The 23,079-nt window shown below is 38.0% G+C and overlaps 1 protein-coding gene across 1 annotated transcript in view; it reads right to left on the bottom strand.

Annotated features, from left to right (window-relative positions):
- FYN (FYN proto-oncogene, Src family tyrosine kinase) overlaps positions 1-23,079 on the bottom strand; it is an 88,431-nt gene that overhangs the window by 34,534 nt on the left and 30,818 nt on the right. Inside the window, exon 2 of the mRNA XM_053460051.1 lies at positions 12,878-12,945. The gene's annotated coding sequence lies outside the window, so the exon portion shown is untranslated. The remainder of the gene's footprint in view (positions 1-12,877; positions 12,946-23,079) is intronic.

Raw genomic sequence — 23,079 nt, 5'->3', positions numbered from 1 at the left:
TTTCCGTGTAAAACACCCTTCATGGTGACCTGTCTCTTTCAGCTTGACGGCATATTAGCCTGTCAACCAGGCTGGTACCCCAACAGCATACATTGATTTCAGGAGGGCCCCTGGACCCTGCCGCCAGGGATGAAGAATGAAGAGGGAAGAAAGAATTGGCAACAATAGGGGCAGTTTACTAAAAATGAGTTAATCTTTACATTTGTGGTGGCAGCTGCTCACCAGACACAGTGTAACTCTGATTCTACTTGCTATTCATACCAAAAATCTGGCAACTCCCTTTGTATGCTTGGCTACATTTATAAGACTTAATTGAAGAAAGACCAGCCATTAATCACAAGGACGCTAAAATGTGTTTAGGCTTTATTGTGAACTATAAAGCACATTTCAAAATACTTGCCAAAGGACTTATTATGCACTAACGAGTATAGCCACCAAATGGCTTTTTTTGAAGGTTCTTTTAATGACCATAACTGTCCAGGAGGCTAGTCTTAATAATTACATGATGACAAGTTCAAGCAGACATTTCAGCTGCTCTACTGGTGAGAGAAGTACCATTTGTTCAGAAATGAAATTATGAAGGAGGGATTTTCAGATTATAGGACCTTGTGGTGTATCAGGTATACCAGTGATTCATGTGTGTTCCTTAACATGCATCAAACCTTAGATTTCATGAGTAATCAGTGATTAAGGGAAGAACATAACTCTGAGTGACAGCCCTAGGTATCGTCACCGGCAGATTCGGTTACATTATTTCAATGAGGTCATTAAGAAATTGTGATCGAGGCATTCCCACATTCTCACAATGCTACCCACCATTTCCTGTTCCACATTGTATCTGAGGTGCCTTCATGTGGTCTTTTTTTGTGGTGTGCTACATCATAGCAGGCTTTTCCTCTTCTGTAGACCCGCACTGACCAATGTTTGGCAAATGCCTGGTTGTTCTTCATAGATGAGCATTCACATTACCTTATCTGTTATTAAAAGATTGTAAACTCGGGAGTGCAAGGCTCTCTTCTCTTTCTGTCCTAGTATGCCTTAACATGCCCTACTTTATTGTCAATTTGTTATTGTTAATTTTCCTGTCCTACTAATGTACTTTGGAATCTGCTGACGCTCTACAAATAAATGTAACATAATTACTATTCCAAAGACACTGAAGTCTGAGGCATGATAAAAGTTCTGCATCAGATAAAATGGAACAAGCTGATTTATAATGACGTCCATTGCAAATATATCGAAAGTGAAAGCACTGTCAATTTCCTGGAGACTTATGGGGCAAATCAGGGCTACCTTCTCTCTTTTGGGCATCTGGTCACATGGACAGTTACACCATCTAAGCTACTTTGCAGTTTGCCCTAATGCTTGTTTCGAGATGTTATCCGATAAACTATAGACATAGCATTTAGCACTACTCCATGGTCTCCTTACAGCAGACTCAAAAAAGTAATTTTTATTAGTAAAAAAAGTGACAAGACAATATGATCTCTGAAAACAAAATATCACAGAAGGTATCTGGAATTGCATAGGTCTTATTAAAGCAAATAGTTGGTGTGTACGGTGTTGAACATTAGTTTATTAAGTGCCACAGTGCATTGCTTTCAACACTCCCTAGGTACCAGAGTAGTTAGTTTGAAAGCTTAATTATTGTTATACGGCACTTTAAAATAGGAAATCCCTCTTCTGCAAGAATTACTTTGCTGACTTAAGAGCATAATGTAGCTGTAGGCAGCACCGCTACCAATTAATCCAATCACACTAGGATGCACAGTTATTGATTGCCACTAGAAACATGTCTCTCCCAGTTATTCTTCTATTTGTAAGCTGCACCGAATGGTCTCCGGGCGACAAAGACTCATATCTATTTGTTTTTTGCTGGGTGGTAGACTGTATTTCCAGCTTTAGATACATGCTTTTTTATTGTATTTTTCTATTTACAAACCAGCAGCACTTTCCGCATATACTGTACAAGTAGCACAAGTTAAAATAAATATTCATACAAAGGAGTCGGCCACCCTGTCCATCAAAGCCGACAATATTTCATTATCTTTTTTATATAGCATCAACAATTTGCGTTACATACAATTAAAGGATACAACAAAACAAGAATTGTGGGCCTGTGATTGATTAGTGTTTCCATTGCCAAATGATGATTATCCATATTTGATGCTTATCATTTTGGCTCGAAGGGGTTAAAGGAAATATCTTTTTGAGATCTGCATGTCTTGTAGCAGACGAAATATCTGCACTTATATTGTACATAGAATGGAGTTATTATGTGGATCTGAAGATAACCTACTAAAAGTCACTCTACATCCGGGCTGTAACCGAGGTTTACAATGACTTCACTTGCAGAGATTATTTAAGGAACGGTTGTTGTGGCAGAACTGGCCTGCTGCCGAAAGGTCACGGGGTCGTCTGGCAAATCCGCACGGAAACACATTAGCACAAAGCTGCTGTTTGAGCATGGAGTATCGAACCCCCCTCCGCAATGGAAGGAATGAAAGAGGAGCAGATCTGCCCTCCGGAAACACAACAAAGAGCCACTCTGCCGTCTTTTATTTTTTCATTATTACTTTCAAGGAGTTTCCTTGTCAGGGGATTCAGGGGATATTATGGCCTCATCTCATCTGAAACAATGCATTATTTCTCATACTCTGTGGTATATCCAATGCTCTCCAGAAATCCTCTAGGCATAATGCTGACTGCTGTCTTCACGGATATGGCCCTGATAAGCTCTTCTATGAAATAAAGCTTCAGAACATTACCCCCCACTCTCAAACACAGCATGTGTCCTAACAGATCAAACGAGGAACCTGCTCATGTCATAAACATCAAAAAAATACACATTGGCCTTTTCACATGGTTTCCATGGGTTTAGAGAGAGGTCACATCTTAATCTTTAACCCGTTTCTAGACTTTTCGAAAGACAAATCCTTTAATACATTTAACATATTACAATGTTGAAAATGCAATTCCATTGAGAATAGATGCTGATGTCTGGGAATTAGATTGTGATACTTTTATCGCAGTCACTGATTAAAAATCATAGTAAATTGTAAAGCAATTTCAACCTGAGGATGCTTACAAAAAGGTGAAGAAAGGTCCTCATTTGTGTCCACAAACAAGTTTATTTGTGCTACCTGCTGACAATTCCAATGGCCAGAGGTTTCTTTCTTAAGGAGGCATGGTTGGGGTGGGGTGATTATTTCTAGATTGTAGATGTAATTAGCTATGACATTCACTACAAGACCAAAGTATAAGCCAACTAATTTGAACTAATGTTTGCTGGAACATGAACCCGTATGAATGTGAGTTTATTGTTGAAGAGCACTCTGATACATACCACAAGCAGACCTATGGGGAATAGGGTCATAGGGTAAGAGAGGGGACAAAAATCGACACTTTACATTTTACATTCCTTGCATGTTCATCCATTACAAATATTAAGTCAAATACTCTTCTTCAGGAAAACATGCATGAAAAAGACACCTGAGCAGTCTTAAAAGCTTGCAATACAGATGGCCAATAAAGGTATCATTGTAAACATTTTTTTTCTTTCTAATTTCTTTCCTTATCTAACAGGCATAGAAAAATACAATAGTTCTACCTGTTGTGTGATCTCAAATGTTATTTGGTATATACACCGGTCCAAAGCTTTATCCCTTTTTCTGTAATGCCATACCATGTATACGCTACTCTCTCAGTGAAGAAATATCTCCTTGTATTACTCATAAGCCTTTGAACCTCTAGTTTTAGGATATGAAGTCTTATCTGGAAACCTAAGGCGTGGATTTAACCTAAAAAAGAATAACTCTTTGGCTGTCCCTTTGCCTCCTGTACTTAGTTAAACTGCTTTATGTTTTAATGTCTTTCCTCCAAACTACACATGTCAAGATCATTTAGTCTTTCCTGTTATGTTTATACACTGTAAACCAGGCAACATCTTAGTTGGACTCTCTCCAGACTATCTATATCCTTCTGGAGATGGGATGTTCAGTACTATACAGAATACACTAGATGAGGTCTAAGCAGTGAGCTGTAAAGTTACGCATCAAGCCCCCACTTTCTGATTCTTTACAACCCAGCATCATGCTTGCATAGATGACCATAACTGGGAATTTTGTCTTTTGAACAGTCTCGGGATACAACTTGTACGGCATTTAGACTTCCATTCGTGTCTTTATTTAGAGTTTTATTATGTAAACTAATATAGTTTACCAGCTCATCTTCATTTCAATGACGAAATATTAACTAACCTTATTTATGACGTATATTATAGACTTTTGTAACATGCATCACCTTACCACTTAGAAAATGGATAGCAGCATAGAAAGTCTTCTTCTATATTAACAATAGATTGAATAAATTGAATATCCAGGAAATGGTCTTCCATACTAGATATATCACCATGTTTTCCTGTTCTACACCCTAGGATTATTGAGCTTCATTCAATGCCGTTAACCTTAAGTAACTGAACAGGAACCCTTACACTGACTGCAAAGGGACAAAATAGACAAGAAACTTTTATATATGTTATAACATTTATATGTTTTATTTCACTGTCCCACTGCAATCTTTATAGGGATTTAATTATTCAATTACTTGTGAAAGTTTTATGTCCCGCATGAAACCAACCTATTGCATGCCCAAAGTTTATACATTTTTGTGTTTACATGCCTGACACTATTATGTCTTCTTTTCCCCGTGTTTTTTTTATTTTATTTTATAAATGTCATCTTCTTGGCCAAGTCTCTGAGACTCACAAGGAGATGGGAAGCTGACATTGTGTGACATTGTGATATTAGGGTGACATTCACTGCTTATACACCACAGTGAGCTGATTCTTTATGACAATGCTAGAACAGTGTATTGTGTGCCATGGGCATTATGATAAAGGGTAAGGGGGTTTGTCTAGTAGATTGGGCTAAGGTAACAGAGCTGGAGCAAATCCAACATGCATTTGAATGAGCATAATTCTTATGGTATGTATAAGTGTTTAAAGTATTAATGTACCTAAACACTACTCAATCGATTATCACTAAGGGCCAAAAAAGCAGGCTTAGGTTTCTAGAAAGGGGGCAAACTATCCATATACTTTAGGGGCTGCCACTAACTGATGATTGCATCCCAAGGCTTTCAGACACATAAAGGAGCCCCTTTGTGACGTTCATACCATAGGGCAGCACTTGTCTTTAAGCACTCTTTGTGCCTTTATCCCTTTAACCAATTTAGAAACTGCACAATCCCCATTGCCTTTCCATCAGCTAGTGGATTAGACTTCATTTATAAGGCAGTCAGAACTGGAATTTAAATTGAATTAGTGTCAGACTGGACTTGACATAATATAATGAAGATACAATGGAAAATATATGAGATTTCTATATGTTGCTTTTAATACTGGAAAAAACCAATGCAATCCTTCTATAAACAAATAAAAACTGACTAATTGATTATTTTTGTCAGTCCACTATATTCAGTGATACACGTATGGAAAAATACAATCAGAATTCCGGTTACAGAGGAGGCATCTAATAAGACCCGTAAGATAAAGTCCTGGGCTGCTGCTTTGGCTGGAAAGGAAAAATAAAAGACGCCTCAATAGCAAGCCGGAGCCAGCTCTGTGCTGTTCTCGGTTAGCACCAAACAGTGAATCCAAATAAAATAACGGACCTGACACTCACGCTTTACTCTATATTTTCTTTATTCAATCAAATAATCCAGAAATTGGTAAAAATGATAGCTTATGATGCAGCGTTTTGTGTAGCTGAGATACACCTTCAACAGTGCTGTTAACCTTTTTAACACCAACAGATGGATTATATGATTGAATAAAGGAAATTTACACGAAAGTGTGAGTGCCGGATGCATCTAATAAGACCCCCATACTCATTTGTGGAAATCAATCCAGTTGATTTTAGATTTTCACAGAGGTGTTGCAGCTCCTAAAGTAATTTAATTTTTTAACTGTTTGAAGAATGCACATTAAAGTACTTACTTGTATTATTTTTGTTGAGGAGTCTTATCCCTTTAACAATTCAGGGTTAAAAAAAAAGTCCGCCTTCTGTTGACTGTAGCCTCTCCTTGGATAACTCCATGGGTATTACTTGATCATGACTAAAATTGTATGGAGGGGTGCAGCTGAGAACCATTACATCCTGGAAAACGGCCAAGTACCAGCTTCCTGGCCACAAATAACCCCCATGACATACACTGCAGATGCTGAGACTCTATTTAAACATAGTTGGTCCTCTCCTGCTTTGGAAACCCAGAACTACAACATTCCTCAAGGCAAAGCTAATTTTATTATGGAGCAACAAAGATTATCCCAGCAAAACACTGACAGAGTCGAAAAAGCAGAGCTACATTAGAATATATGTGGAATGATGACTCTCAATATCTGCCTCTGGATTGAGTAGTGGATATTTTCCACCCATTTTAGACGTTATTGTGATAAAGTGCATGCATTAATGGATCTATGCATATATGGAAACACACAACTAAACTGGGCAACCCTTTGACTGCTTTGTGAACATTTCAATGTTAGTGTACTGCTCTGCAACAATGAATGACCAATTATGGTACAAAGTGCTTCAATCACTATAGCACTCGGTAGAATGTCCCGCTGGTTCTTCTTCTTTTATGGCTGGATCAGAAGTATTTTTTTATGAAGGAAATCTGAAGCTTTGTGAAGTGAAAAGACTTCTACTCTGTCATAACATTTTCATATAAGAGAATGTAATAAAAGATGACCAAACAAGTTAACAAGAAAGAGACTATGAGACTGCTCTCCTGTTGTGATGAACCAGATAAAGTTACCATAGGGCAGAAAGAAGGCCGAATCAGTTTGCAGTTAGAAGGCCAAAGAAGATAGCCAGAATGGCCACCTATGCACAGCTATTGGAGGGAATACACTCTACATTCACTGTTATTCCCGTATAGATCTTTAACATCTGTATATAAGATAAGGGTATGCAGGTATGGACAGCCTCTGGGTCCCACACATGGCTGCTCTGCATTGCCTGTGAACCTCCTGCCTAGTGGTCTAGAGGGCAATTCTTTGCTGTTAAGAACTTTGCTTGCCAAGGCCTGGCTATGACCTGAAGGAACTAGGATAATTACAGTTAGTTAAAGGAATTAATGGAAGACAAGCAATTAAGGTGCTCTTCGTCGAAATGTGTTCTAGTGTGGTTTATCAAAACCTACATTGTGCTACTTTTGGACATCCTTCATTATTCCTAGACTGCTAAAGACTCTAGACTGGGTTTGCTCCATAGATAACCAATGTTCCCCTCCTGATGTAGTGAAGTCAAAAGTTAAAAGGCTACAGAACAACATAAAAGGGTGGAGGCAGGGAGCTAAGCAAAGGGAACTAGGTTAAGGACAGGAGGCTAACATCTGGGTGACTGGCAGGCAGGCAACAGGAGGCATCAGCAAAAATATCATGCTGTAAGAGGGAACTATTATTATACATATGGATCATGGCACCATAACATATATATATATATATATATATATATATATATATATATAAATAATCTAACAAGCTAGGAGCCATTGCATTTGTCAAGTCCTGTGATTGATAATATATATATATATATATATATATATTATTTACTCTTTATTGATATAAAATATCTTTCTGAAACAAATTGTGTAAATAAAGATAAATACAATATTTCTTAATATATTTCTGAGTGAAAATGTTTTTGCATGAATAATTTGCACATTTACTGTTAATCTCATAAACATAACTCGTACACAGCTTCTTATCAATAGATCAGTTTACTGCCTCGGTGCAGCATGAAGAGCCTTGTCCGTGTGATGTGCAGATTAACTGTACTGTATCACATTATGACCTATTAGTTAGATATTTACCAAGAACCCTGTTTGCCCAATTGCTGGGATGGCTAACGTGTTCTGTTAATGTAATGTGTGGTTCGCCTCTTCTGGCATTAAAAACAGTAACCAGACATGACACTGATGATGTTTAACGTTTCTTTCCAAAACGGTAATATCATAGCAGGTGGCACAGCCTGAAAGGCAGGGAAATCTTTTACTCAGCAGCACGCATCTGCAGTAACAGGACTCATTGGCTCTTCTATTGACATTTAATCATATGAATCATATGCCACCTCTGCATAATGACAAACACAGAAGAGGTGGCAGAAATAAGACCTGGGAAAACACCACGACATCAAGCGTTGAGACTTGTTGGAGAAAAAACAGACACTACCAGACATGGCGAAAGATGCACCTGTTATAATCATGTACAATATTACATGGGTATTACATTGCTCTATTTTGTGGACACATGGAACGGTTTCATAAGTTCTGTTTAGAACAAAGCTAAGAGGCATATAACAAATATCCATCTTCTGACAGGGCCTTCTTATAATAGAAGACATAGTCAAGACACACAATATGATGCAAACTGTTAAATTCAAAATACAAAACATAAAAGGAAGTTTCTGTCCGTTGATCAAGCATTTACCAGAACTCTTCCAGCTTTAGACTGATCAATACGTCTTAATTCTCCTTCTGCATGTTTTGCGCATATATTAGATGAACATACAACTAAAGCAGAAACTCACATGGGATGCAAAAATTGTTTTTTAAGACTATACGATGACAATGAAAATAAAAAGTTTCCCAATTAAGTAATTACGCTAGTAATGACCACATGCCAACTGGGCCAGGCAGACCAACAGATATTTGGTGGCATCATTATTGTTTCCATTATTGCCTCACAAACCAACTGGTAGGTAGTTGAGTCATGTGACGCCCAATGACAGTGATCATTGCACGTATTGCATAAGCCAGTGTACTTAACACATGCTGTGTCTCCAGCTCCTCGCCTTACACTAATGGATGTCGGGACAGAGTCTGAGAAGCATTTCAATATGGAGCTACACTGTAAACCTTCTGTAATAAAGTTAATCCCCTGATTGTCATTTTACAGTAATCAAGGTTTTACAGCCTTTTCACGTTTGTTTTTTTTGTAGGTGTTTAGTTTTAGGTTAGTGGCTAGGTTTGGTGCATTAATGTTCGTTTTCCACACGGAAATTCTTATAAACAGCCATCCACTAACATACCCGACTTTCTGTTACAATATATTATAGTGGTGGGAGCAAGTAGGCATTTAAGATGTTTGAGGTTTCATGTTAGGCAGTGAAAAATATGCCTATATCAAAAAACATGTAAAAAATATACAAAAATTTATATTTTATTTATTTAAATATCGAGAGCAAACATGCTGGCTGCCAGGGTTGGGGAGATCTAATATGTCTCAGACAAATATCAAATCCTTGATGGGTAGAAAATGTCCTCCTACTAAGGTTATCCTGTTCTTCAGAAGCATAATTGGCACGTATGGTGTCCTCTGATTGCGATTGGGGTGGCGACTTGGATGCCTCATACTCAAAACAGGAAAGCGAAATATTCAAAAAGACATAAACCTTGAATTACTTAACACGCCTAAATGTTACAACATTCAACAATGCTCCATTACCATATCAACACAATCTTTAAGAAGCTCTTACTGAGCTACCATAGAAAAAAAAGCCTTCAGAACATCTGAGGTCTTTTCTTCAGATGAAATCTTGGCCCAATAAAATGTATCGCTTACCACTAAAGACCCCACAATTAAAACAAATATCTGTATACACTAGGAGAAATGGAATATGTATTCTTTTAAGTGGGTCCATCAGGAAAGGTCCAAATGACATGCTGGAATCAATGTTTTAAATTATTCTAATATAATTACATCTTGCATGCAGAACTTCCTTGATTATCAAATGTGCTCTCCGTTATTTGTTTAGATTTTATAAATTGGTATCATTTACTAAACACGACTGTTGCATCTTTATGGGCTATGCACAGAACTCATGATGCTACTGGCTGTCTTCCCAGTAGCAATTTAAAAGAACACCGTGTCTTTTAGCAGAAAAGATGTATGTTTCATTTTGACTAAGTGTATTTAAGAGAAAAAAAGCTATTGATGCACTGCTACCAGACTGTATTGTAGTTTATTCTGATGTTCAGACATATTATTATACCTAGGCACAGAACCATCGCCTGCGGTACTGGACTGAGGTGGTAAAATTGACGCTGTCATTTTAAGGCTTGTGGCCAATGAATCATAGGTGTACGGCTGAACGCTAGGTATGTGAGATGATGGGGCAAGAGTCCACTGGGAATTTGGCTAGTCTGGGCCAGATCAGCTTGTTATGACACATTAAGTTAGAAAGGGCCATCTTTAATGTGGGCATTATGATGTTCAGTCTTCTCATGAGGTTTGCTAGTGTAGGGAGTAAAACTACTTTAAAACACGTCAGATAATGTAGCGTATGATGCCTATAAGATGCCTATTTGTTAGCACTTCCTTTACATGTTAACTGCTCACATGAGTTTATGAGGCTTGGCTATTTATTTATTTGCAATTTCTAGGTGAGTTTGCTTAAGTTATTCCACTGAGTGATTTATGAAGGTACCACAATTACAAGGTGGCACAATATGTAAAATTAAGCTTGTGGGAAATATTTATGTATATTTTTGTTGCAGATGCACCATTTAATTGTGAAAATTTGGACAGATTTTTGGCATGAAATCCCACATATATTTAGTAATCAACTCCTATGTCTTATGAATAACTATATACACTACCGTTTAAAACATTGGGGTCACTTAGCTGTTTTCATAGACAACAAGGAACTTTCTTGCTGTGCTAACAGTGATGGTTGCTGATAAAAGGCCTCTGTGCACCTCCATGTTCCATTAAATATAGTTTTCAGCTACAATAGTCATGTATAACATTAACAATGTCTACATTGTATTTCACATACATTTCATGTTATTTTAATGGAAACATTTTGCATTTCTTTCAAAAACAAACATTTCCAGGTGACCCCAAACTTTTGAACGGTGGTGTGCTTGTATATGTGTGCGTGAATATGAAGATAGTGCGGGTTAACAACTGGCATACTGAGGCAGCCAAACCCAGACCACAGTAATTAGTGTCAAGTATTAGCCATCACTGTACCATGTTCTGATGAAGACGGACAGAAGATATCCCCCTTGGGTAAAAATGGCAAGCAATAGACAGTGTACTCCACACAAGCCCTCATAGTGCACGAGTTTGTGGGAGTGTCGTGGTTAAAACTTAATTTTAACCGTACCAAAGGCTAGCCACAAGGAGCTTCTACTGCTAGATGGCACCGTGTAATACATAGTTAATGTAGGCATTCTTAGAGAGTCTTTCTACCAGTATTAGTATGCAGGGCAAGTTTGGGAGAAACTTGTCAGCATTGGTTCTTCATAATGGATAGTGAAGATGGTGAGTTGAAGCTGCAATACTCTCCTTAAAACGCCTGCTTCAGTGAATAAACCCCAGAGGATCGCCAAAGGCTCGGATAGCCAATGAAAAGTCTATTTTCTAAATGACTGTTCTTGGGGGGAAAAAAGAAGGCTAGCAGGAACATCCAAATGGTCCATATGATGTCTTCTGAAGAACCACCAAGGTCACCAACAGAACAGGGAGTGGATGATTACAAAGACTCTATAAATGGTCACTGAAGATAACACAAGATAATGCTGCCAGGCAACAGCGATCAATAAACACATTCAATCCCCCATTTAGTTATTACTTCCGAGATTCAGCTACCAAGCTTTTGAACAGGTGAATTCACTACATGAACCTGGACATGGCCAAAGCTAAAACTGTTATAAAGAAAAATAAATAATTTATCTCAGCAGATTAAAGTATTACACTCCCTCCTATATGGGTACCTATTGATGTTTAAGTCAATTCTTGCAAAATATCAAAATAGCGATTTAAGTTTGGAAGGAACTTGCTCCTTTCAGCACAGCGTCCTGCAGCTTTAAAATCATTTAAGTAGTCCATACATAATAAAGTCTACAACAAAGGATTTAGGGGAGAAACATATAAACAAGTCACACAATTATCATAATGTGAACACATGTTGTATATATATATATATATATATATATATATATATATATATATAGCTTCTGTATAACAGAATCATAAACAAAACACAAACAACACTAAATTGACTGACATTTATGTGCAAGACCTTCAGTAACATAACAATACTGTTAGGATGAAATCTTGACCTTAGTTTACAGGATATCTTACCTCATCTTATATAAAAGCAAACCCTTACATTCTCTCCTCTCTGCACATTATTATGTTGCAATGAAGTAACAGCTATTGTGAAGTCACCTGCCTGTTAGATTCTAAATACTAAATCTAGATAAATTACATACTAGAGCTATGATAAAGGGATGTCTACTTAAAGATAATTTCCATAGAGGGCTACGGAGGGCACTCATGGCATTAGTGGGAATGGAGATACCTGGCTGGTCATTACAATCCAGCCAGTCCCTTGAACTACAGCAAAACTAACAGGTATGAGAGGAGAAAGCTAATGGTTAACCATTACACATATTGTGATATCTCCTTTATGCACAAAACGAAACACATTTTTTTCCCATAAAAGAACTGTCATATGTGTCATATTGTCTTGATGTCAAAACTGGCCTAATCACTCAAATATAATACCTTCCACCAATATATAAAACACCGTACAAAAGGGACTGCAAAGTAAATGCAATACAGAAACACATATGTGAGGCTGTCTGTACCATAATATGAGACACAGAAGAAGAATAAACTCGTGGCCCTAATTAGCGCAATCAATTAGGCAACTTACCTCTGAACCTTCTTCACCACCCTTGCAGGCTCATGAAAACACTATTTAAGATAGTAATAAGACCCACAGTAGAGTTGAACATTATCAGTTGGCTTGAGAGGGATTCTAATTTTATACAAAAAAAAATGAAACAAAAAACTTACCAATAGTTCCTTAAGCTATGGTAACTTGACTTCACCACATTGCTTCTGACACAGCTTCGGTAAAGACCCTGAAACATAACAATAAAAGAAGCCACATAAATACTAGAGAATTGACACTTCTCGGTTTACAATCTAAAAGAAGAACTAATATGGTGATTTTAAAAAGGAATCTGTCACCAGGGAGTTTCTTAATTTCAGTTACTTAAAAAAAATCTACTTTAAAAAGACCTGTCACCTTACAAATCTTTTACTTTTTGTAACCATTTTAACAAGACTGCATCATTCAAGAAATACAACATTTCATAATATCCATTCATAAACTCCTAAGTGATCTAAAAGAAATTAAAAGTCCACCCATGGGCAAAATTCATCATCAGTGCAATTTGTTTTATACTGCTCACCGGCCCCGGCATGCAAGATATAGACTGCATAGATGAGCAACTTCAGATGGTTAATCAACAAAACTAATTTAGCTGAACTGGACATGGACAAATCTAATAACTGCAACACACCTCTTTGGCCATCTTCAAACAAAGAGGGGCCCGGAGCAGGCTCTCCTCATCTCCCTCTACTTCAGCCCAACTGTAAGTGGAGATCTCTGTCACACCTCTCATCTAACGCTTTCTCTGGAGTATACTGTCAAACAGCAGGGGAGCATAGGATGTGAGGAAGGAGCCTTTAGGTAGGTGCACAGACATCCACCAATGAAAAGCAGACATAAAACTAAAGCACAACTGTGATTTATTTTTAAAATGTGCCCCAGTGCACAAAGCAAGGTCCATAAAGACATGGTTGGTTGGATGGGTTTGGTTTCGAGGAACTTGACTGGCAGCACACCTCACCTCAATCCCATTGAACCTTTGGGATGAACTGGAATTGAGGTTGCGAGCCCGGCCTTTTAGTCCAACATCAGTACCTGACCTCACAAATGCTCTACTGATTGAATGGGCAAAATCCCCACAGAAATACTCCAAAACCTTGTGGAAAGCCTTTCCAGAAGAGTGGAAGCTGTTATAGCTGCAAACGGGGGACCAACTACATATTAATGCCTATGTATTTAGACTGCAGTGTCATCATAGTCCCTGTTGGTGTAATAGTCAGGTGTCCCAATACTTTTGTCCATATAGAGTATATATATATATAACAGGCTATTCAGAGTGTGGAAATGTCCACAAAAAAGTGAGAAAAACGATCATATGCTAGTGAATTAATGCCAGCAAATGGGTATTACTAACACCATTGAGGGCATCAACAGATTTATCAAGGAAGGCAGCTATAAAATATGCAAAGCTTTATGTACTCCAAAACACTCAGCTTAGTCATTAGCTGACGTATCTTTTTCCAACAGAAAAAATACAGGATGTGATATTAATCAAGGCCTGCCGAAATAATACAGCCATCATATTTTATTGAGAAAAACATTTACTGTACCAACACAAAATACTGTTTCTTTCAGTACAAGAAGGGCTTTCTTTAGAGATCATTATTTTGCTCATGCCATACAATGTATAATTCTCCAGAATTCGATCATTCCTCACACAAGAAAAAATCAAAATACTAATACACTCCTATGTGATTTCCTGTCTGGATTATTGCAACTTCCTATTTCTCTTTCACCGTTCATCTGCTGCTCCACTGTGCCAATCGCTCCATTGGCTCCCCATACCCTTCAAAATTAAATTCAAATTCCTGACCTACAGAGTCCTTCACAACTCTGCACCCCTTATATCTCTAACTTCCTATCTAAATACACCCCTAACCACCCTCTACATTGCTCTCATGACCTGCGTCTCTCTTCTACCATCATTACCTCCTTCCATTCCCGTATCCAGGATTTCACCCGTGCTATAACCCTTCTCTGGAATTCCTTTTCTCATCATATGCAAATTTCAAAAGCTCTCCTTTTTTTCGAGAAGCGTATAACCTTTCTTCCTAACACTCTCAGCCATCATCCTAATGAATTCACCTGAACGGCCAACGACCTCTACAGATCATCCTGACTTGATCAACAAATCCCTATCCAAGCTCTACTGTTTCACTTCTTTATGAACCACCAACTAGACTGTAAGCTCCCAAGAGCAGGCCCCTCTTCTCCTTTAGTACCAGTTTGTTGTCATCTGTGATTTTAAAATATTCTGTTGTAGCAGAGCGACGGAATTTGCTGAGGCTAAATAAATAAATGTAATGGTTAATTTAAAAAAATATATAAAATATGGTGAGAAATTGAAAAAAGAACACTTGTTGAACTTTTTCTCATTTCAAAAATATTTTACTTATCTACAATTGCAAATTAAGAAAAACCTGCTAAATAGATTCTAATATTTGTCCTCAGCTTAGAAATCAGGGAGGCAGAGTACTGTATAGGGGGGCATAAGGCATATCTAGGGGTCGGATGTGTATAACTGGGGTCAGAGTGGCAAACAAAATGCATTTTTCTCAATCATAGTTTTTATTAAATATGAAAAAAAATTTACATGTGAATTATTGTTTACTAGTAAAACCTTTTTCCTATAGCGTAGTCTTCAGGCTTTTTCTTTTTTTCCTAAATGAATACTGAAATTCTGGAGGTCATCTTATAATCAGGGTAATCTTATAATTGAGCAAATACAGTATGTTGGTTGGTTTAGCTATGATTCCCCTTTTCATTTTTTCTGCCCATACAAATTATACATTGTTTCCAGGACAGATAGAGCTTTCTTTTGATACCACTTTTAGATGTATACTCTAACATTTAGTATGACTGCTGAAAAAGCTGAAAAGGGCCACATTTTTGTATAGTTTTGTATAGAATTCCTATATGTTTTCGGTAATTACAGGGCAAATATTAGTAGGCGTACAGTGCTGTACCAAAGTCTTATATTATCTAAAACAATAAATAAATGCTTTCTCGTTCACTAAAATGTATTCAGCTACACCTCTAGATAGCAAAAATACCCCACATGTATATATTATTGTATATTTCTTTTTAATCAACAGGGCACGCTATATAACATGCTCATTTGACAGCACCACAGCTTAAGGCAAATTTAAGAATAAAGAGTTAAATTACATAATATGCCACACAGTCTAGATTAAAAAAATATATACATTTTCATCTTTTGAAGTGCACCCACTTTTGTAGGCTAAAATGTAATACACAGGCGTTATCAGCCCATGTCTAAAATAATACCGTATTTGCTCGATTATAAGACGAGGTTTTTTCCAGAGCAAATGCTCTGAAAAATACCCCTCGTCTTATAATCGGGGTCGTCTTCTAATCAGACCCCAAAAAAATGCTGGCGCCATGCTGCTTACCGGTCGCGAGCAGCGTCTCTTCTGTTAGAAGCAGGGCAGGAAGCTTGCAGCGTCCTCACAGAACTCTATCTCCCCCCTCCCTCCTCTGAGGGCGGGGCCAGAGAAGTTGCTACAGCCGGTCCCCTGCAGAAGTCTGCGAGTGGGAGATCTGCAGTTCAGGTGAGGGGGTGGGGGAGGGTTTTTGAGTATGTGTGAAGTGTGTGTGATTAAGGGAATGAATGAGTATTTAAATGTTTGTGAATGAGTGTGAGTGTGTGTGTGATAGCATGGATGTGTAAGGGGGGTGGGGGTTGTAGCATGGCATATGGAGGCTGTAATCCCACTGCTATCATCCCCAGGTTCCAGCATGTACTGGCTGCCTTGGCTTGATAGGAGTGTGATTGCTGTTAGCAGTTTGATATATATATATATATCAAACTGCTAACAGCAATCACACTCCTATCAAGCCAAGGCAGCCAGTACATGCTGGGTTAAAAGGCATATAATGGGGCTGAGTGGCATATAGGGGGTTAAAATGCATTTCTGGACCTCCAGAAATGCATTTTAACCCCCTATATGCCACTCAGCCCCATGATATGCCTATATACCTCCAGAAATGCTTTATACCCCCCTATATGCCACTCAGCCCCATGATATGCCTTTTAACCCCCTATATGCCAGAGTGGCATACAGGGGTATAAGGCATATCATGGGGCAGAGTGGCAAATAGGGGGGTATAAAGCATTTCTGGGGGCAGAGTGGCATAACTGGGGGGGGCAGGTTGGCAAATAAAAGGAAATTTAAAAAATATATTTTTCTCAATCATAGCTTTTATTAAACATGAAAATAATTTACATTAATTAATATTTACTGGTAAAACTTTTTCCCTATAGGGTAGTCTTATATTCAGGCTTTTTGTTTTTTTCCTAAATTAATATTTTGATTTTGGGGGGTCGTCTTATAATCGGGGTCGTCTTATAATCGAGCAAATACGGTAATAATAATATGTTTATAAAGTGTGGGTGTAGGATATATTTTATTTATTTGTGATTATTTTATTTCTAATTTGCAGTTGAGAGGGCTGGCTGTGGTATAACATCTTATCCCCTCCATGACCGCAGAGATCATACAGTTTTTCCAGTGTGCCACCCAGCGGATCTAGCTATAGATTGGCTGCCAACCTGTTGGCATGCTTTTTTTATTTATTTTTTTACTTTTGAGGGGATGGTAGTAGGCAGCCATAGTCCCTGCTCCATTTAATGATTGCTGCCTTATAAAGGACCTCAGGATGTATTTTTTGTCTAAAAGGCTGGAGTGCACCTTTAGCAAAATAAAGTATTCACTTTCCCAATGTAGCTACATTTTCAGCACCACGTTTGCTAATTTTAAGAAAGTCCTTCTTCCATCTCCAATTATTTAAGCATAAACGCTCCAAGGTTCTCCAGTTGTGCATGCCACCAGTTCTGCAGTTAGGAATTTCTCTGGGCAAAGAATGCCGTTAAATTAATTACAAGTAATTAGCATTTTCACTGAAGGGAACAATTTAATGGGGAAAAAAATGTGGCGTGAGCCGTTTTTACTGAAAAGACTCTCTCTTATAACATTAAGTCTCTTTACTGTAATGACCTCTAAGTTGGCCCCGAAGGGTGAAAGAACAAATGCATAGAACGTTCAAAATCTTTTAAATAGATTAGAAAAGAAAGGGAAATAAAGTTAGTTGGGTAAGAGACGTGCTTTGGCCCGTTACCAAAGCAAATTGCAACATAAGCTATTTCATACCCCCGCCCAACAAACTCAGAAAAGTACCAGATGGGGGCTACGTATAAAACGTGATGCTGAAAGAAAGTGTTGTGTATCATGGTAACTAAGGCAATGGCTATACCATTAGGACCATTTAAATGGTTGTGCCAAAATCCTTTTTATGTAAAAATAAAAAATGCCTACGTGTGTCCATGCCCCATGCATCCAAACTGCCTTCTAAAGGAACATAGTTAGTTGGTGGGTTCCACAAAATTGGTAAAAAAATATCACAGGTTATTCTTAAGATGCAGGAAGGAAAATAATCTGTATTCTTTATTGCATAATAATATATTTTAAGACAATGTGTCTTATTAGTAATGGACTGCTAAATTATTTTCACTGATTAACATTAATGCAAATATACGTGTTTAAATGATATGTATTTTCTTGGCGCCTGACTCCTGATGTTGTGTCAATGGGCTCCCATATTATTCTCTCCTTATTGCTGGATTCAGTTTAAACTCAGCAGTGATCCATCTGTGCTGCTGGCACCTAGCCTGCTGGGCAGCAATTCATCCATGCCACTGGCAAGCTAGCCTGCTAGACAACGATACATCCATGCCATTGGCAAGCTAGCCCGCTGGGCAGTAATTTATCCATGCCAATGGCAAGCTAGACTGCTGGAGAGAGATTTATAGATGTCACTGGCAAGCTAGCCTGCAGACCAGTCTAATGTGCTTGTGTATGGAAATAGGAGCCAAGTGTCTCTGCGGCGTGTTTAACACAAGGACAGGGAGGCTGACGGGCTTTTGTTTTTATTTGAAAGTGACAATAGGCAGCAATTAGGAAGCTCACTTAATTAGAAACAACACAGCAGAGCACTCACCATCTACATACATAGGTTTACACAGTCCCACTTATGACTGCTGAATCCGTGTCACATAATATGCAACATAGTGGGTCTATTCCATACGAGGTGATGTTACTGGTGCACATACCCTTCTGAATGATCTGACCTGAAGGCTCTTCAAAAATATTAATGGTCCATACCTAAGATTCAACCTTAGTGACTGACCATTGGTTCTAATACTGTCTCTTATGAAAGCCATAACTTGTCAGGAGGCAAGTATATTATGAATTCCAGAAGGGGTTTTAACACTGATATATCAGTGAGAATTCCAACAGCTGGGATATCAGATATTATAAAATCAGAGTAGAATATGAAGGAGTCAAGTTCAGAGTATGTGACTCACCATCAGTTTTATAGACAATGTAAGTATGTGTAAGTATGTGTGTGTGTATACATCTGTGTGTAATAATGTGTACATGTTTATATTTCGGAGAGTATACCCACCAAAAATTTCAAATGGTCAAAGAAGGGCACTTTTGTTTTTGGAGTGCAGTTACATGCATGGCAAGGGGACTGGGATTTATCATCAATTTTTAAGTGACTGTACTTGTGTCACGTGGTAAGGCATTCACAACAATAACAACGTATTTTATTCATACAATGATACACATTAATGTGATATTTAGGGTTGTGGATTACTGTGATAGACTCATAGCCACCAATTCATTCTGATCTAGAAAAATGACGGAAATCAGGGGAGGAAAGAGGCTTGCTACCGACGTTAAAAGAAATTAATCCTCTAAAAACCACTGCATTATTCCATCGCCGCAATAGAAACTTCATACATATAACGGAGTCTGAGAGACAGAGAGGTCTCCAGATGCTGATGATAAGAACAGTGCTACAGTGACTTTGCTTAAATGACCCGTGCCAAGCTACCAGCTTTATATTATCAGCTCCTCAGGCATCATTAAGTTACACATCACGTACTCTGGCTTCTTTCTGATTTTCAGAGCACCACGTAGCACAGACTTCCCTGCCAAGACATCAAAGCAAAGAATGTCTCCAGCATTAAGTGGGACACTCATACAGATGCAGAAACTAAGCACACTCAGCATCTGTCTCATCACAGCTAGTTTCAATCTGTATGAAGCTCTATAACTATATAGTTGCAATTTTACAAATGTTGGATGTGTTTTTCCCATACAAAATATAAGGAAGCATTGCAGACACTTGATTGAGGTATAGTAATGCTGTATTATTACTGGTGTAACTACAGGGGTCGGTGCGGTGCAACCCCTTCTTACTGTCTCCTCGTACTGTAATTGTTTAGAAAGGGTCCTTCCGACTTGGAGTGCACCGATCCAGGTCGGAAGGGCCCTTTCTAAACTATTTTGAACCGGCAATATTTTGAACCAATAAAATGGTTCGGTCAGCAAGAACATTCCTTTGGTTGCTATATTGACAGGACGACTTTTAGAACTTTGATCAAGAATGACTATTGATTCATAATTCTGAAGAGTTTCTAAAAGAATTTTACAATGGACTTTACCAAACCAATTTTATAACAAAAAAAACAATCAACTAATGACAGCACACAAAAATGGTAGTGCTATGCAACAACATACTTCATGCAGGTTAACAAACTAAATAGATAGAATACTTTTTGTAAGACCTAAACTCAAAAATATTCTCTATTACTCAGAGTATGTGTGAATCGACAAAAACCTCTTTGGGAGCAGTTGTGGGTGCATACACCCAAGCTAACCTCATTGAAATATTTAAGGAGCAGCCACACCACTTCTTTACCTCAAGGGACTTTGCACTGAAATCAGTAACCACTAGTCAAATACCAACTCTGATTAAAGTACACCAAAAGGGTTAAACGGATTAAGAAATGTTTTCATGAAAAAACATAAAAAGTATCATAATCTGCACTAAGAAATCCTTGTCTTTCAACCTAATGGTTAACTATTACATTACAACCATTGAGCTGTACTAGAATCTTCCCTCCTAGCTTACATCTCTATAAAATCTAAGGTTATTAGTTTAGTATGAGTTAAGTGTTAATTAGGCATAACTAGATACTTTCATATCCATGATAGCTGCATTTCATCTTTAAATTTGCATTTTTGGGTACAATGTAAGGATTCAGCAGAATCCTCTTCTGTGCCCTGCCTTCCAGCTTCTTAGATTGCAGACAATGCATTGCTTTATTTGCTCACCAGAGATCTGGAGCTGCAGCTTCTTCTAATATGTATTCTATTCTCTATTGGTGGGGATGAATGGGGCAGTTGACTGTGACTGAATACAATGATTAAAACACATGGTATAAATTGACTGTTTGTGACAGAAATGTAAACAAACACACAAACATATTTACGCACCTTCCAGACGTAGCAGACTGTCAGGAATACATTCTCAATATGCTCTTTATATTTAGTTTCTAAAAAATATGCCATTTGTCTTACTATGAGCAGCACAGGGGTTAATTCTGATGAGAAAATTCAAGGGGACTCCCTGTTGTGTTTGGAGAGTCCTTTATAAAGAGATGAAATTAAAAGGCATTAAGAGGTCTGGGATTTGGTTATAACATCTGGACACTTGGGTAAACAACAGAAAAGCTCAGCTTCACATAATCTGAGCTATTCAATGTACTATCTCTAAAGTGAAGCAACAAACACAGCTTTCCTATAACATATATCCCAACAGACTGAGTTTTTATGGGGCTGTCACCTGAAATGTTGGAGTGTCATCATGGTCTATAATATGCATCACAATAATTTATTTTGGTTAGAAATGACGTTAAATATTGTCACCCCAGGCATTATTAAATGTAGAATAAATGAAACAAAGCAGAAAGGAACACCACCAATGTGCGGTGAGTTTATACATATGAGTTAGCATTTAAAAGTCTCTCCATCTCTTGTTGTTACCATTTTTTTAATTATTTTATTATTTTTCATTATCTATAGGACAGACGGCATTGCAAGCACAATATGTAATCTCAACTGATTATTCTTTATGAGAAATTAATCATTCTACTTTGCGCCTCACATGAGTAATCAACATGGATTTCATGTTATGTCAGGTACATTCAGGCAACCTTGAAAAAAATAATCATTTACAGGTCTAAGAGTTGAAGAGTCTGATTGAACAAAGCACACAATTTCATGGAAGAAGCAAGAGGGCTACATGCTGTGCTTTCAACGTCTACGGAGATACCACACTCTGAATGATGCATTCATTTAACAGTAAATGGCAGTCCGTGAACATCTCCCTTCATAGCCAAGTATCCACTGCTCTGTCTCAGGCTGATACCATTTCTGTCCTCAAATTTCTTCTCTGCATGTTGTATACAAAAAAAACGAATTCAAAGGCTACAATATGTAAACTGAACTCTAAGCACCAAACATATTATTATGTACTTGGCAAAAGAAGCTGTGTCAATCATTTGGCAGTTCAGTCCACTAAACAATCTTTGTTTAGTGGGCCCGAGAACGTGCCAGGCCATGAAGGTTCTGAAAACCTCAGCTTGCTGATCTGCATTCCATGTAGGCGGAACACAAATGAACACAGCATCTTCTACTGCTCACATAAAACAGCCTGGGGCCGTAAAAGGCACTTCATGTAATGGGCTTGTGAGAAGCAAATAGCTGGAGGAAAATAATAATACCAAAGGGCTCCATACTTTGTAGTCTTGAAGTCATGTTCTTCATTTAAAAGGTACACTGCTGAAAAAGGTCAGAGGCACTCAAGAAAGACCATGCAATTCTCATTAGTTGGTTATACGCATTATATCGTGTGCCTATATATAAATATCATTCCGATGTTGTGCACCATACCAGGCCTTCCAAAAAAGAGAAGGCAATCCTCATCCGAAGGCAAAAAATAGACCCCCACCCGTGCAAACTGTGGCTGTACATTCCTTTACCATGACTTCTTTCATGATTTTTTTCCCCGGAAACAATTCAAAGAAAATGTCAAATGCGCCCTTTCTTATTTCGTTTTTCTGTGATGTAAGGGTGAGATTCTTACGTAAGATAGATTCCTTTTAAGGGTGGAGCCCTGGAGTATGTGGCGATACTGCTTCATATCTCACCTATTCTTCTGTAAACTAAAACCAGTGTTTACACGCAATTTGTGGCGTGAGGTTTAACAAGGTTTGGCATTTTACTAATGCTTATTGCTACTACAGTTTACTTGTAGAGTGCTTTCACATTCCAAATAATAATAAATGAACAATAATGTGTACAAGTACACATAATGGTACAGAAGAAGAACGTCCCTTTAACTAAAGTACTCAATGTTAAGCAAAGCACAGACTGTACGGGGTTTC

This window comes from Spea bombifrons, chromosome 3, assembly GCF_027358695.1.
Source record: "Spea bombifrons isolate aSpeBom1 chromosome 3, aSpeBom1.2.pri, whole genome shotgun sequence".
NCBI lineage: Eukaryota > Metazoa > Chordata > Amphibia > Anura > Pelobatidae > Spea > Spea bombifrons.
The sequence above is the reverse complement of the archived record's forward strand: the minus strand, read 5'-3'. Positions and strand labels throughout refer to the sequence as shown.